This window comes from Bombina bombina, chromosome 6 (assembly GCF_027579735.1).
Source record: "Bombina bombina isolate aBomBom1 chromosome 6, aBomBom1.pri, whole genome shotgun sequence".
Lineage (NCBI taxonomy): Eukaryota > Metazoa > Chordata > Amphibia > Anura > Bombinatoridae > Bombina > Bombina bombina.
This window is the reverse complement of record NC_069504.1, coordinates 677,808,095-677,825,586: the sequence shown is the minus strand read 5'-3', so window position 1 is coordinate 677,825,586 and position 17,492 is coordinate 677,808,095.

Sequence of the window (17,492 nt, the reverse complement as noted above, 5' to 3'; positions counted from 1 at the left end):
ACCATGCTGTGAGAACTGTAAGCTTAACTGGCTGCTGAGTCTAAGCAACTATACTGTGACATCTGTTTATCCTGAAGCCAAGTACCTTTGCTGTGAGTACCTATATACTTCCTTGGCTGTTGGTACTAAACTCCACTGCTGTAAGAACTGTATGTTAATCTGCTTGCTGAGTCTAAGCAACTATACTGTGACATCTGTTTATCCTGAAGCCAAGTACCTCTACTGTGAGTACCTGTATACTTCCTTGGCTGTTGGTACTAAACTCCACTGCTGTAAGAACTGTATGTTTATCTGCTTGCTGAGTCCAACCAACTCTACTGTGACATTTGTCTTCCTAAAACTAAGTTGTTTTACCGAGATAGTGGCGTATGCTCGGCCTGTTCCTGAACCCAAGTTGCCTTACCGAGATACTGGCGTATGCTCGGCCTGTTCCTAAACCCAAGTTGCCTTACCGAGATACTGGCGTATGCTCGGCCCCTTCCTGAAATCAAGTTGCCTTACCAAGATACTGGCGTATGCTCGGCCCCTTCCTGAACCCAAGCTGCCTTATCGAGATACTGTCGTATACTCGGCACCTTCCTGAACCCAAGCTGCCTTACCGAGATACTGGCGTATGCTTGGCCTGTTCTTGAACCCAAGTTGCCTTACCGAGATACTGGCGTATGCTCGGCTTGTTCTTGTACCCAAGTTGCCTTACCGAGATACTGGCGTATGCTCGGCCCCTTCCTGAAACCAAGTTGCCTTACCGAGATACTGGCGTATGCTCGGCTCCTTCCTGAACCCAAGTTGCCTTACCGAGATGCTGGCGTATGCTCGGCCCCTTCCTGAAACCAAGTTGCCTTACCGAGATACTGGCGTATGCTTGGCTCCTTCCTAAACCCAAGTTGCTGTACCGAGATACTGGCGTATGCTCGGCCCCTTCCTGAAACCGAGTTGCCTTACCGAGATACTGGGGTATGCTCGGCCCGTTCCTGAAACCAAGTTGCATTACCGAGATACTGGGGTATGCTCGGCCCGTTCCTGAAACCAAGTTGCCTTACCGAGATACTGGCATATGATACCAAGTACCCTGGCTCTAATACCCGTGTATGCCCACTTTGATCCTAATATCAAGTACTCGTAAGGGTCGTCTGTGTCTGTTGAAGGACTTCTGCTTGAACTGTTCTTTTACAAAGACTTTAATTTGTTTATTATCAGTTTGGAATATAACCTCGATGTGCTTTACCTCTTGTTTTCCTTGCATTACCTTAGTAAAGTTTCTTTAAGAAAAGACCTTCTTTGTTCTGTGTTTCCATTCTGGTATACTGAGTCCTACTCACCTCTTCACATCCTCTCAGCTTAACTCAGCCATCTCCTTGCACATGCTCCTTACCCCTGAACCTGCTCAGCCGAGCATGACACACCCGATAGGCTGCGAATGTGCAGGGGGCGGCATTGCACAAGCATTTCACACTAAATGCTTGTGCAATGATAAATGCCGACAGGTATGTTGTCGACATTTATCTATACCAAGCGGACTTGATCTGCCCGCATATTCATTAATCGGTTCATATCTCTAATGTCCCCCATTTATTTTTTATTTTTTTAAAGAAATAGTGAGCACAACAATGTTTTGTTTGTTTTTTGGAGACATTGACCTCTATTCATTATAGATAGCACATGCTTACATACTTGTGCTCTGTGACATCTCTACTGTGGTGAGTGGTTGCCTTGGGGTTTCCTAGATTGCTCACTGCTCATTAAAGTTAAAACATGAGTTTGGATACTTTAAAAGATCTATCATATACTGTATGCTAGGTAGTAATATTAGTTTATAGGGCAATTTGTTTCAATAATACATAGTTATAAAAGGTAATGGGACAATCACTAAAGGAACAGTAAAGCACTCAAAATTGCATAGTGTGATACAGTATAACAAAAGTGAAAATGTATTGAAACATGATAGTTAGTGATGTCGCGAACCTAAAAATTTGGGAACGCGAACATCTGCAAAAGTTTCCGAATGGGTGAACCGGGCGAACCGCCATAGACATCAATAGGCAGGCGAATTTTAAAACCCACAGGGACTCTTTCTGGCCACAATAGTGATGGAAAAGTTGTTTCAAGGGGACTAACACCTGGACTGTGGCATGCCGGAGGGGGATCCATGGCAAAACTCCCATGGAAATTACATAGTTGATGCAGAGTCTGGTTTTAATCCATAAAGGGCATAAATCACCTAACATTCCTAAATTGTTTGGAATAACGTGCTTTAAAACATCAGGTATGATGTTGTATTGATCAGGTAGTGTAAGGGTTACGCCCGCTTCACAGTGCGCAGTGTAGGTGACATACCTGCCCTGTGACCATGCTTTGCAGACCAGGTATCAGTGGTCAGATGGACCCTTGCCCCAACACTGTGTACCAGACATGCCATTATAGCAGACTTATATGTCTTTGGCGTTGCTTTTTGGTAATTAGAAGGCTGCTAAATGCCACTGTGCACCACACGTGTTTTATGCCCAGCAGTGAAGGGGTTAATTAGGGAGCATGTAGGCAGCTTGTAGAGTTCATTTTAGCTTAAGTGTAGTGTAGTAGACAACCTAAAGTATTGATATAGGGCCATTTTGGTATATTTCATGCCACCATTTCACCGCCAAATGCGATCAAATCTAAAAAAAACTTAAATTTTTTCACAATTTTAGGTTTCTCACTGAAATTATTTACAAACAGCTTGTGCAATTATATATGACTTTGGCGTTGCTTTATGGTAATTAGAAGGCCGCTAAATGCTGCTGCGCATCACACGTGTATTATGGATAGCAGTGAAGGGGTTAATTATTTAGTTTGTAGGGAGCTTGCAGGGTTAATTTTAGCTTTAGTGTAGAGATCAGCCTCCCACCTGACACATCAGACCCCCTGATCCCTCCCAAACAGCTCCCTTCCCTCCCCCACCCCACAATTGTCCCCGCCATCTTAAGTACTGGCAGAAAGTCTGCCAGTACTGAAATAAAAGGTTTTTAATTTTTTTTTGTATTTTTTTTAGCATATTTACATATGCTGTGGTGTAGCATCCCCCCTTATCAGATGTGCTACTGCGACTGATCGACTGCTATTAATATTAAAAGAATCCGGACATTGAGTACTACTTTTTTCTAAAATAGACTGCGATATAGCCTGTAAATCACCTGTTTGGTATTTTCTTACTACTGCACATAATTAGTAATGAAAGAATATCAAAATGACTGACATAAAACAATATATATACAGTATATACCTAAAAACAAAAGAAAGAATAAAACATAAAACACTGTCCACAATAGTTATAACCCAAATTTTGACCCTTTACTTGTTTTATTATAAATGTGTTTTTTTTGTATACAGTATATATATATATATATATATATATATATATATATATATATATATATATATACACGAATCCACAAGCCTAAAGTTTTTCAGCAAAAAAGTGCAAAATAGCGGTAAAAACATAAACTTTATTCAAGTGTAGTCACACTCATTAAAACATGGAGGTACCAGCATAAAAATAGAACAAAGAACAAAAATCAAACATGAGAACAAATAGCTGACATGTTTCGGCACACAGCCGTAATCATAGCTAACGGGCACACCTGTATTAAACCTTTAGTACCCTTCTCTACATTCTCATTGGTTGCAATAAAATCATGTTGAGATTGTCACTCCTCCCTATTATTTATTTATAACTTACAATTCACTTTTGATTAAATATAATAGGATAGAACTCTTAACTAGAGGAACATAATTCTAACAAAATTACGTCTATTATATTTGATATAAATTCAAACTTAAACACTTAGCCAGACTAACGTTACAACAATAATGAATTATAACTAGATAGATAGCAGCAGTTCTAATATCTTGTATATTAATAAAAAACCTTTATAGATAGTGGAAAAAGTTGTAATCATACAATTCCTCCATTAAAGATATTGAAAAACTCATTGCATCCAAATGTGTAGATAAAGAGTGTATGAAAAATTCCATGAAAAAAGTGTAGAGTGTTTTTTAAACACCAAATACAGCAATGAATCCGGACTTGGCATATAGCTAATGAATTAACAAATAAAATCAAATTTATTCATTCAGGATTATTCCTATCTTTATTTAAGTATATACTATACCAAATCCACATTCATTACAGTAACACAAATTAAGAGAGATTGGAAAAAATCTATTTCCAATAATTAATTAAGTCGAACTCAGAGTTCAAACCTGAGGGGACTCTGGTACCCAGTCTAAATATCCAGAACATCTCCCTCTTGCCCAGCAATTTATCTCTATCCCCTCCCCTAGGGGGGGTAGCCACCCTTTCAATAGCCTGCCAGCGAAAAGTGGTCAAAGCCTTATTGTGCCTTTTAGCAAAGTGCTGGACAAGAGGGGTTGTTGCTGTGCCTGAACTGATCGTGGATAAATGGTTCCTAATTCTCGTGTTGGCATCATTTGAGGTTAATCCTACATACTGTACAGAACACTCTATACATGTTATTAAATAAATAACATATGTAGTAGTACAGTTGAGGCATGTATCAATCTTAAATGTTTCTCCTGTACTAGTCGAATGGAAGCTGTCAGAAAATATTGCGTATTCACAAGGTCTGCATTTACGTTTACCACACTTATATAGCCCTTTGTGTTGTATCCATGAGCTCTCAGACTTTCTATTAGATTTTGGTAAACAAGAAGGGGACAGAATATTACCCAAAGTTCTACATTTCCTATATGAACATTTTAGGCCTCTGTCCACACACTCTACTAGACCATCGTCTGCTGCCAACATTTTAAAGTGTTTTTTCACTATTCTACAGATATCTCTGTATTGGGCGCTGTACTCAGTGACAAAATAAGACTCTCTTTTTCACTGGGTTGATGTTATCTGGTCTCTTTCTTGTATTGAGCAATGTCTTCCTATCTATCCTGGCTACCTGCCCCTGTGCTTTATCCAGGATAGTATCTGCATAGCCTCTCTCTTTGAGTCTTTTTCTCAACTCCTCACTTTGCATGCTAAAAGCTCCATCCTCCGTACAATTTCTCCTTAACCTTATAAATTGTCCCTTAGCCACTGAAAAGGGTACATGTGGAGGATGGCAACTCCTAGCATGCAAAAGTGTATTGCGTGTTATTGGCTTGCGATATGTGTCACATATTATGCGCCCAATTCCAGTACCAGTCAAAGTCAAGTCTAAGAAACAAATGCTCTCTTTGTGATGTTCGAAAGTAAAATTCAAACCCATATCATTATTATTGATCCCGGAAATGAAATTGTTCAACTCATTTTCCGTACCCTTCCATATAAGAAGCAAGTCATCTATGTATCTCCTGTAAAACACAATCTGATCTTTAAACGCATTCTTATCCCCAAAGATGTGGGACAGCTCCCACCAACCCATATACAGGTTGGCGAAAGATGGTGCAAACTTGGCACCCATTGCTGTCCCACACCTCTGGAGATAGAATAGTCCTTCAAACTTGAAGTAATTGTGTGTCAGGAGATACATAGTGACTCTTCGTACATAATCCTTTAATTCATCAGAAAAATTGGTAAAATTGTGCAGAAAATATGTTATAGCTTCAAGCCCTCTCTCATGTGGTATGGAAGAGTAGAGTGATGTGACATCAATTGTCACCCAACTGTACTCTCCTTCCACCCACTTTTCTTCTTCTAAGAGATTAATGACGTGTTTAGTGTCTCTCAAGTAACTTTGTAATCTGAGAACTAATGGATTCAGAATAGAATCCAACCACTCTGATAAATGCTCTGATACAGAACCTATACCGCTCACAATCGGGCGGCCTTTAACGTCATCAATACTCTTATGCACCTTGGGAAGATGATGGAAGATGGGCACAACGGGACATGTTACATATAGATAATCCCTCGTGGATTCATTAATGTGCCCATCTTCCAAACCATCATCCAAAATGGTCTTTAGAGTAGCTTGGTACATCTGTGTAGGGTCACCTGGTAACGGAACATAATTGTCAGTATTCTGTAATTGGCGTAAGGCCTCTTTAACATAATCGGTCCTGTCAAGAATGACTATTGAACCACCCTTATCTGCCTTGCGTATTGTAATATCATCCATTCTTTTCAATTCATTTAATGCCCTTTTTGCATTGCGTGATAAATTATCATGAGAAACAGCCGTTTCTCTTAGACTCAAAAGATCATTCTCCACCCTTCTGTAAAAGGTCTCTAGTATTGTACCCCTATAATGTATAGGGTAAAAGTCAGATGAGGGTTTAAACCCACTGAACTCATTTACAGAATGGTGGTCCTGATCGATATGACCTTCAATAGACAAAGCATTAAGGGTGGTAATGTCACAAGCATCCTTAAAAGAGGTACAGTTAACCTCACATACTTCAGGTATACCAATACCAACCCTAGTTTCCTCCTCCAATGGTGATTCCCTAAAAAATTTCTGTAAAGTTAAGTTCCTTATCAATTTATTTAGAGGAAATATCCGGTGAGGTCGGTAAGTGGGTAGCCGCACAGCGGTTTCTTGCATGAGTAAGACACATTTTATGGAAGATTGTGTATTAGACCCACACCGACATTTACTCACAACAGTGATTACGCTCCATGATTGATCTAATTGTTTCAGATGAGACTGTTGTTGCCTCTCAAATGAAGTCTTAGGGCAATAGCCACATGTGGGGTTAATAAAGGATAAGACTATCTTTGGACATATACATATATTTAATGAAGGATTGAAAACCACTTTCTTTACTTTGTTTAATTATCTGTGCATACCTGATAAAGCACAGTTTTTTCATATCCTCATTTATCTAATTTGTCCATGAGCACTTCAAACATGGAGGGTACCGAAAATTTAAATTTTTATTCACTTATGCCAGTGACTGATAGAGAGTGTATGGATTTGGACAGAATTTTTTCTACGAATATTATGGACTACAACTTGAGTTGCTTGTTTGATGAAATGGAGAAACTACTCATTAAGGAAATGAAATTGCAATATGATATTTGGACTTTTGAAAGATACCTGAAATTAAATATGATACCAAGAGGACTTAGGCTCAATAAGTTTCCAACCTTTGAAGTTCAAGATGAGGAATTTATTGAGGCTTGGAATAGTATTCTCACTGAGTGTTCTGTTCGATTAATGTTACATTTGATATCATACAAAGTTAAATTGTTAACAACAGTAAGAGAGGAAATTGGGGTACTGCAAATTGAAATGAACAGCATAAAAAATGAAATAGATTTCCCTAAGTTTGATAATATTCTGAAAACATCTCTTACTGAGATTAAAACTTCTGTCTTGAATTTAAAGCACACAAAATATGTGAGAGATAAAACAGATTTTGACAACAAGAATGTTTATGTTTGGAACAAGACAGATAGAACAAACACAAGGAGATCGCAGAATAGGGGTAGATCCAAGAGTAGGAATAGGAATAGCAATAGACATAATAGATCTCCAAGTAATACACTTACACCTGCACCCCATTCTGAAAGTAACAAGAATTCAGAAGTATTAAAACAACAAGGAGAAAGTAATCAGGGTCAGAGCACACAGATTGGTATTTTAAAACCCAGTATACATCATAATGTTAATTTTCAGACTCCAAATTCACAAGTAGCTATATACAATGATGATCAGGGAGCGAAACAGAAGGAGTTAGTGCCACAAGCAGCAGCTAGTAGCAAAGGTTCTAAATATGTGATGAGTCAACATATTAAACAATCTGATCAGGCAAACCAAGATAAAGCAGAATTTGATAAGGTTTTTCACATAGCATCAGAAAAAACAGGTATAGGTCACGAGCAAATAAGGTACCCAGTAAGAGGGAACAGGACCAACACGAAATACAAATAAACAATGTAATAAACCTTTCATCTAGAATACTCACGAAAGAACATCTTAATGTGCTGAGCCTGGGTCTCAACTTTGCACCTACTAATATGTTTAATGTTTTTGAGACTATGTTAGATCTAAATAAATTGATAAGGAACTTAACTTTACAGAAATTTTTTAGGGAATCACCATTGGAGGAGGAAACTAGGGTTGGTATTGGTATACCTGAAGTATGTGAGGTTAACTGTACCTCTTTTAAGGATGCTTGTGACATTACCACCCTTAATGCTTTGTCTATTGAAGGTCATATCGATCAGGACCACCATTCTGTAAATGAGTTCAGTGGGTTTAAACCCTCATCTGACTTTTACCCTATACATTATAGGGGTACAATACTAGAGACCTTTTACAGAAGGGTGGAGAATGATCTTTTGAGTCTAAGAGAAATGGCTGTTTCTCATGATAATTTATCACGCAATGCAAAAAGGGCATTAAATGAATTGAAAAGAATGGATGATATTACAATACGCAAGGCAGATAAGGGTGGTTCAATAGTCGTTCTCGACAGGACCGATTATGTTAAAGAGGCCTTACGCCAATTACAGAATACTGACAATTATGTTCCGTTACCAGGTGACCCTACACAGATGTACCAAGCTACTCTAAAGACCATTTTGGATGATGGTTTGGAAGATGGGCACATTAATGAATCCACGAGGGATTATCTATATGTAACATGTCCCGTTGTGCCCATCTTCCATCATCTTCCCAAGGTGCATAAGAGTATTGATGACGTTAAAGGCCGCCCGATTGTGAGCGGTATAGGTTCTGTATCAGAGCATTTATCAGAGTGGTTGGATTCTATTCTGAATCCATTAGTTCTCAGATTACAAAGTTACTTGAGAGACACTAAACACGTCATTAATCTCTTAGAAGAAGAAAAGTGGGTGGAAGGAGAGTACAGTTGGGTGACAATTGATGTCACATCACTCTACTCTTCCATACCACATGAGAGAGGGCTTGAAGCTATAACATATTTTCTGCACAATTTTACCAATTTTTCTGATGAATTAAAGGATTATGTACGAAGAGTCACTATGTATCTCCTGACACACAATTACTTCAAGTTTGAAGGACTATTCTATCTCCAGAGGTGTGGGACAGCAATGGGTGCCAAGTTTGCACCATCTTTCGCCAACCTGTATATGGGTTGGTGGGAGCTGTCCCACATCTTTGGGGATAAGAATGCGTTTAAAGATCAGATTGTGTTTTACAGGAGATACATAGATGACTTGCTTCTTATATGGAAGGGTACGGAAAATGAGTTGAACAATTTCATTTCCGGGATCAATAATAATGATATGGGTTTGAATTTTACTTTCGAACATCACAAAGAGAGCATTTGTTTCTTAGACTTGACTTTGACTGGTACTGGAATTGGGCGCATAATATGTGACACATATCGCAAGCCAATAACACGCAATACACTTTTGCATGCTAGGAGTTGCCATCCTCCACATGTACCCTTTTCAGTGGCTAAGGGACAATTTATAAGGTTAAGGAGAAATTGTACGGAGGATGGAGCTTTTAGCATGCAAAGTGAGGAGTTGAGAAAAAGACTCAAAGAGAGAGGCTATGCAGATACTATCCTGGATAAAGCACAGGGGCAGGTAGCCAGGATAGATAGGAAGACATTGCTCAATACAAGAAAGAGACCAGATAACATCAACCCAGTGAAAAAGAGAGAGTCTTATTTTGTCACTGAGTACAGCGCCCAATACAGAGATATCTGTAGAATAGTGAAAAAACACTTTAAAATGTTGGCAGCAGACGATGGTCTAGTAGAGTGTGTGGACAGAGGCCTAAAATGTTCATATAGGAAATGTAGAACTTTGGGTAATATTCTGTCCCCTTCTTGTTTACCAAAATCTAATAGAAAGTCTGAGAGCTCATGGATACAACACAAAGGGCTATATAAGTGTGGTAAACGTAAATGCAGACCTTGTGAATACGCAATATTTTCTGACAGCTTCCATTCGACTAGTACAGGAGAAACATTTAAGATTGATACATGCCTCAACTGTACTACTACATATGTTATTTATTTAATAACATGTATAGAGTGTTCTGTACAGTATGTAGGATTAACCTCAAATGATGCCAACACGAGAATTAGGAACCATTTATCCACGATCAGTTCAGGCACAGCAACAACCCCTCTTGTCCAGCATTTTGCTAAAAGGCACAATAAGGCTTTGACCACTTTTCGCTGGCAGGCTATTGAAAGGGTGGCTACCCCCCCTAGGGGAGGGGATAGAGATAAATTGCTGGGCAAGAGGGAGATGTTCTGGATATTTAGACTGGGTACCAGAGTCCCCTCAGGTTTGAACTCTGAGTTCGACTTAATTAATTATTGGAAATAGATTTTTTCCAATCTCTCTTAATTTGTGTTACTGTAATGAATGTGGATTTGGTATAGTATATACTTAAATAAAGATAGGAATAATCCTGAATGAATAAATTTGATTTTATTTGTTAATTCATTAGCTATATGCCAAGTCCGGATTCATTGCTGTATTTGGTGTTTAAAAAACACTCTACACTTTTTTCATGGAATTTTTCATACACTCTTTATCTACACATTTGGATGCAATGAGTTTTTCAATATCTTTAATGGAGGAATTGTATGGTTACAACTTTTTCCACTATCTATAAAGGTTTTTTATTAATATACAAGATATTAGAACTGCTGCTATCTATCTAGTTATAATTCATTATTGTTGTAACGTTAGTCTGGCTAAGTGTTTAAGTTTGAATTTATATCAAATATAATAGACGTAATTTTGTTAGAATTATGTTCCTCTAGTTAAGAGTTCTATCCTATTATATTTAATCAAGATTGAATTGTAAGTTATAAATAAATAATAGGGAGGAGTGACAATCTCAACATGATTTTATTGCAACCAATGAGAATGTAGAGAAGGGTACTAAAGGTTTAATACAGGTGTGCCCATTAGCTATGATTACGGCTGTGTGCCGAAACATGTCAGCTATTTGTTCTCATGTTTGATTTTTGTTCTTTGTTCTATTTTTATGCTGGTACCTCCATGTTTTAATGAGTGTGACTACACTTGAATAAAGTTTATGTTTTTACCGCTATTTTGCACTTTTTTGCTGAAAAACTTTGGGCTTGTGGATTCGTGAACTTTTTCAGGTCAGCAGTTGTGCAATAGCGGTGTTAAAGTGCTCCATTTATACCCCAGTTTGGCGTGGACAGCTAGACTTCCCTATTGAGGCTTACTATCATTCAAGAAAGCTGTCCCGGATTCTCTCCAATCTGATTGGATGAGTACGTACACGTGGTACGTCACACACGCATCTACACGTATTCACGCTGTTTCCAGTGCGTGGATATCGGAAGGGCATCGGAAGTACAGAGGGCTGCTTCAATGCTGAAGTAAGAATACGGGCATAGCGGTGGATAACAACTTCCAGGACGCCAAGAGCAATCACCTATCGAGGAAATATCCGGTGAGGTCGGTAAGTGGGTAGCCGCACAGCGGTTTCTTGCATGAGCAAGACACATTTTATGGAAGATTGTGTATTAGACCCACACCGACATTTACTCACAACAGTGATTACGCTCCATGATTGATCTAATTGTTTCAGATGAGACTGTTGTTGCCTCTCAAATGAAGTCTTAGGGCAATAGCCACATGTGGGGTTAATAAAGGATAAGACTATCTTTGGACATATACATATATTTAATGAAGGATTGAAAACCACTTTCTTTACTTTGTTTATATATATATATATAATATATATATATATATATATATATATATATATATATATATATATATATATATATATATATATATATATTTCTCTTGTTAAGTGTAGTCAGTCCACGGGTCATCCATTACTTATGGAATATATCTCTTCCTAACAGGAAGCTGCAAGAGGATCACCCAAGCAGAGCTACTACATAGCTCCTCCCCTCACATGTCATATTCAGTCATTCTCTTGCAGCCTAACTAAAGATAGGTCGCTGTGAGAGGTCTGTGGTGTTTTTTAACTTAGTTTATTTCTACAATCAAAAGTTTGTTATTTTAAATGGCACCGGAGTGTGCTGTTTATTCTCAGGCAGCATTAGAAGAAGAATCTGCCTGCGTTTTCTATGATCTTAGCAGACGTAACTAAGATCCACTGGCTGTTCTCATCTGAGGAGTGAGGTAACTTCAGAGAAGGGGAATAGCATGCAGGGCCCCCCTGCAAATGAGGTATGTGCAGTAATTATTTTTCTGAGGAATGGAATTGACTGAGAAAATACTGCTGATACCAATGTAAAGTAAGTTCAGCCTTAAATGCAGTGATAGCGACTGGTATTAGGCTGATGAGTGTGTGTACACTGAATGTATTTTTCTAAGGAATGGAATTGACTCTGAAAATACTGTTAATACTGAAATAATGTATGAGCCTTAACTGCAGTAAAAGCGACTGGTAGCAGGCTTATTAATAACAATTCATAACTTTTCAAATGTATTTTTAAAACGTTTACTGGCATGTTAATCGTTTTTTGTGAGGTACTTGGTGATAAAACTTATTGGGGCATGATTTTACCACATGGCCATCTTTGTTTTCTGCATAGAAACAGTTTTCTGAGCTTCCCCACTGTTGTAATATGAGTGGGAGGGGCCTATTTTAGCGCTTTTTTGCGCAGTAAAAATTCAGTCACAATCTGTCTACTTCATCCTCCATGATCCAGATCATCTCTAGAGAGCTCAGGGGTCTTCAAAATTCATTTTGAGGGAGGTAATCAGTCACAGCAGACCTGTGACAGTGTGTTTTGACTGTGAGAAAAACGTTAATTATTAAATTGTTATCCGTTTTTGGGTATTAAGGGGTTAATCATCCATTTGCTGGTGGGTGCAATCCTTTGCTAACTTAATACATTTACTGTGAAAAATTGGTTGCTATAACTATTTTGCTTCATTGTTATTTCAACTGTGACAGCTTTTTGTGCTTCTTAAAGGCACAGTAGCGTTTTTTATATTGCTTGTAAATTTATTTAGAAAAGTATTTCCAAGCTTGCTAGTCTCATTGCTAGTCTGTTTAAACATGTCTGACACAGATGAATCTCTTTGTTCACTATGTTTAAAGGCCAATGTGGAGCCCAATAGAAATTTGTGTACTAATTGCATTGATGCTACTTTAAATAAAAGTCAATCTTTACATGTAAAGAAATTATCACCAGACAACGAGGGGGAAGTTATGCCGACTAACTCTCCTCACGTGTCAGTACCTTCGCCTCCCGCTCAGGAGGTGCGTGATTTTGTGGCGCCAATTACATCAGGGAGGCCCTTACAAATCACTTTGCAAGACATGGCTACTGTTATGACAGAAGTATTATCTAAATTGCCAGAATTAAGAGGCAAGCGCGATAGCTCTGGGTTAAGGACAGAGCGCGCGGATGAGGTGAGAGCCATGTCAGATACTGCGTCACAGTTTGCAGAACGTGAAGATGGAGAGCTTCATTCTGTGGGTGACGGATCTGATCCAGGGAGACTGGATTCAGAGATTTCTAATTTTAAATTTAAGCTTGAGAACCTCCGCATATTGCTAGGGGAGGTATTAGCGGCTCTGAATGATTGTAACACGGTTGCAATTCCAGAAAAATTATGTAGGTTGGATAGATACTATGCGGTACCGGTGTGTACTGACGTGTTTCCTATACCTAAAAGGCTTACAGAGATTATTAGCAAGGAGTGGGATAGACCTGGTGTGCCTTTTTCCCCTCCTCCCATATTTAGGAAAATGTTTCCTATAGACGCCACCACACGAGACTTATGGCAGACGGTCCCTAAGGTGGAGGGAGCAGTTTCTACTTTAGCTAAGCGTACCACTATCCCGGTGGAGGATAGTTGTGCCTTTTCAGATCCAATGGATAAGAAATTAGAGGGTTACCTTAAGAAAATGTTTGTTCAACAAGGTTTTATCTTACAGCCCCTTGCATGCATTGCGCCTGTCACTGCTGCGGCGGCATTCTGGTTTGAGTCTCTGGAAGAGGCCATTCGCACAGCTCCATTGGATGAAATTATGAACAAGCTTAAAGCACTTAAGCTAGCTAACGCATTTGTTTCTGATGCCATCGTACATTTAACCAAACTTACGGCTAAGAACTCCGGATTCGCCATCCAAGCGCGCAGAGCGCTATGGCTTAAATCCTGGTCAGCTGACGTGACTTCTAAATCTAAATTGCTTAATATTCCTTTCAAAGGGCAGACCTTATTCAGGCCCGGCTTGAAAGAAATTATAGCTGACATTACGGGAGGTAAGGGCCATGCTCTACCTCAGGACAGGGCCAAATCAAAGGCCAAACAGTCTAATTTTCGTGCCTTTCGTAACTTCAAGGCAGGAGCAGCATCAACTTCCTCCGCTCCAAAACAGGAAGGAGCTGTTGCTCGTTACAGGCAGGGCTGGAAAGTTAACCAGTCCTGGAACAAGGGCAAGCAGGCCAAGGAACCTGCTGCTGCCCACAAGACAGCATGAAGAGAGGGCCCCCTATCCGGAAACGGATCTAGTGGGGGGCAGACTTTCTCTCTTCGCCCAGGCTTGGGCAAGAGATGTCCAGGATCCCTGGGCGTTGGAGATCATATCTCAGGGATATCTCCTGGACTTCAAAACTTCTCCTCCACGAGGGAGATTTAATCTTTCAAGGTTATCAGCAAACCAAATAAAGAAAGAGGCGTTTCTACGCTGTGTACAAGACCTCTTACTAATGGGGGTGATCCACCCAGTTCCGCGGACGGAACATGGGCAGCGATTCTATTCAAATCTATTTGTGGTTCCCAAGAAAGAGGGAACCTTCAGACCAATCTTGGACTTAAAAATCCTAAACAAATTTCTAAGAGTTCCATCATTCAAAATGGAAACTATTCGAACCATCCTTCCCATGATCCAAGAGGGTCAGTACATGACCACAGTGGACTTAAAGGATGCCTACCTTCACATACCGATTCACAAGGATCATTATCGGTATCTAAGATTTGCTTTCCTAGACAGGCATTACCAGTTTGTAGCTCTTCCCTTCGGATTAGCTACGGCTCCAAGAATCTTTACAAAAGTTCTGGGCTCACTTCTGGCGGTACTAAGACCGCGAGGCATAGCGGTGACTCCGTACCTAGACGACATTCTGATACAAGCGTCAAGTTTTCAAACTGCCAAGTCTCATACAGAGATAGTTCTGGCATTTCTGAGGTCGCATGGGTGGAAGGTGAACGTGGAAAAGAGTTCTCTATTACCACTTACAAGAGTTCCCTTTCTAGGGACTCTTATAGATTCTGTAGAGATGAAAATTTACCTGACAGATGCCAGGTTATTAAAACTTCTAAATGCTTGCCGTGTTCTTCATTCCATTCCACACCCGTCAGTAGCTCAGTGCATGGAAGTAATCGGCTTAATGGTAGCGGCAATGGACATAGTACCATTTGCGCGCCTGCATCTCAGACCGCTGCAATTGTGCATGCTAAGTCAGTGGAACGGGGATTACTCAGATTTGTCCCCCCTACTAAATCTGGATCAAGAGACCAGAGATTCTCTTCTATGGTGGCTTTCTCGGCCACATCTGTCCAAGGGGATGACCTTTCGCAGGCCAGATTGGACGATTGTAACAACAGACGCCAGCCTTCTAGGCTGGGGCGCAGTCTGGAACTCCCTGAAAGCTCAGGGATTATGGACTCAGGAGGAGAAACTCCTCCCAATAAATATTCTGGAATTAAGAGCAATATTCAATGCTCTCCTAGCTTGGCCTCAGTTAGCAACTCTGAGGTTCATCAGATTTCAGTCGGACAACATCACGACTGTGGCTTACATCAACCATCAAGGGGGAACCAGAAGTTCCCTAGCGATGTTGGAAGTCTCAAAGATAATTCGCTGGGCAGAGTCTCACTCTTGCCACCTGTCAGCGATTTACATCCCAGGCGTGGAGAACTGGGAGGCGGATTTTCTAAGTCTCCAGACTTTTCATCCGGGGGAGTGGGAACTTCATCCGGAGGTCTTTGCTCAACTGATTCATCGTTGGGGCAAACCAGATCTGGATCTCATGGCGTCTCGTCAGAACGCCAAGCTTCCTTGTTACGGATCCAGGTCCAGGGACCCGGGAGCGGTGCTGATAGATGCTCTGACAGCCCCTTGGGTCTTCAACATGGCTTATGTGTTTCCACCATTCCCGATGCTTCCTCGTTTGATTGCCAAGATCAAACAGGAGAGAGCTTCGGTGATTCTGATAGCGCCTGCGTGGCCATGCAGGACCTGGTATGCAGACCTAGTGGACATGTCGTCCTGTCCACCGTGGTCTCTGCCTCTGAGACAGGACCTTCTAATTCAGGGTCCTTTCAACCATCCAAATCTAATTTCTCTGAGGCTGACTGCATGGAGATTGAACGCTTGATTCTATCAAAGCGTGGCTTCTCGGAGTCGGTTATTGATACCTTAATACAGGCTAGGAAGCCTGTTACCAGAAAAATTTACCTTAAGATATGGCGTAAATATTTATATTGGTGCAAATCCAAGAGTTACTCCTGGAGTAAGGTTAGGATTCCTAGGATATTGTCCTTTCTACAAGAGGGTTTAGAAAAGGGCTTATCTGCTAGTTCGTTAAAGGGACAGATTTCTGCTCTGTCTATTCTTCTACACAAACGTCTGGCTGAAGTTCCAGACGTTCAGGCTTTTTGTCAGGCTTTAACTTGGATTAAGCCTGTGTTTAAGACTGTTGCTCCGCCGTGGAGCTTAAACTTAGTTCTTAATGTTCTTCAAGGCGTTCCATTTGAACCCCTTCATTCCATTGATATCAAGCTGTTATCCTGGAAGGTTTTGTTTTTGATGGCTATTTCCTCGGCTCGAAGAGTCTCTGAGTTATCTGCCTTACATTGTGATTCTCCTTATCTGATTTTTCATTCAGACAAGGTAGTTCTGCGTACTAAACCTGGGTTCTTACCTAAGGTAGTTACTAACAGGAATATCAATCAAGAGATTGTTGTTCCATCACTGTGTCCTAACCCTTCTTCAAAGAAGGAACGACTTTTGCATAATCTGGATGTAGTCCATGCCCTGAAGTTCTATTTGCAGGCAATTAAAGATTTTCGTCAAACTTCTTCCCTGTTTGTCGTTTACTCTGGACAGAGAAGAGGTCAAAAGGCTTCGGCTACCTCTCTCTCTTTTTGGCTTCGTAGCATAATACGTTTAGCCTATGAGACTGCTGGACAGCAGCCTCCTGAAAGGATTACAGCTCATTCTACTAGAGCTGTGGCTTCCACCTGGGCCTTTAAAAATGAGGCCTCTGTTGAACAGATTTGCAAGGCTGCGACTTGGTCTTCGCTTCACACCTTTTCAAAATTTTACAAATTTGACACTTTTGCTTCTTCGGAGGCTATTTTTGGGAGAAAGGTACTTCAGGCAGTGGTTCCTTCTGTTTAATGTTCCTGCCTTGTCCCTCCCTTCATCCGTGTACTTTAGCTTTGGTATTGGTATTCCATAAGTAATGGATGACCCGTGGACTGACTACACTTAACAAGAGAAAACATAATTTATGCTTACCTGATAAATTTATTTCTCTTGTAGTGTAGTCAGTCCACGGCCCGCCCTGTC